We start from the raw sequence: 566 nt of genomic DNA, 5'->3' as shown, positions 1-566 counted from the left end.
GAGCAGTGGTCACGGTTCCCGGGCGCGCAGCCGGCGCCCCGAGCTTCTGCTCCCTCCTCGCCTCACGGGCGGGTTTAGGAGGAATGTGATTGTTTAAAAAGACCTCACTGAACGATTTCCTGCTCATTGTCACCTTTCCTTTGCTCTCCGGGCGGAGGTTCTCACGGAAAGGTAATAAACCACCCGCTCCCCATGCCGCCGGGCGCTGCGGGCCCCTGGGCCTGGCGGGGAGGCGCACCCCGAGCCCTGCTTTCCGGGGAGCCCCCTGGCCGGCCCCTCCCGGAGACTCCCGCCTTCCGCAGAAGGAAAGAGCAGACCGCAGAGGCCACGCGAACTCCCAGGTCCCACTCGGTGCACGCGCAAACCCCGGCTCCGAAGTCCGGTTTATACACCGCGCGCGGGGAGACTTCCTAAAAGGGCACGTTTGGTTGATTTCTGAGGATTTCCCTCTCTGGGAGCGGAGCCCACCCTCGGGCAGGGGCTCGGGCCGCCGAGGCGCCGGGGCGGGGGCCGATCCACGGTCTCGGGCGCTAGCGGAGCCGCCCCGGGCGCCGCGCGTCGGGGGG

Source organism: Suricata suricatta, chromosome 7, assembly GCF_006229205.1.
Source record: "Suricata suricatta isolate VVHF042 chromosome 7, meerkat_22Aug2017_6uvM2_HiC, whole genome shotgun sequence".
Classification (NCBI taxonomy): Eukaryota; Metazoa; Chordata; class Mammalia; order Carnivora; family Herpestidae; genus Suricata; species Suricata suricatta.
Note: the sequence above shows the minus strand (reverse complement) of the source record.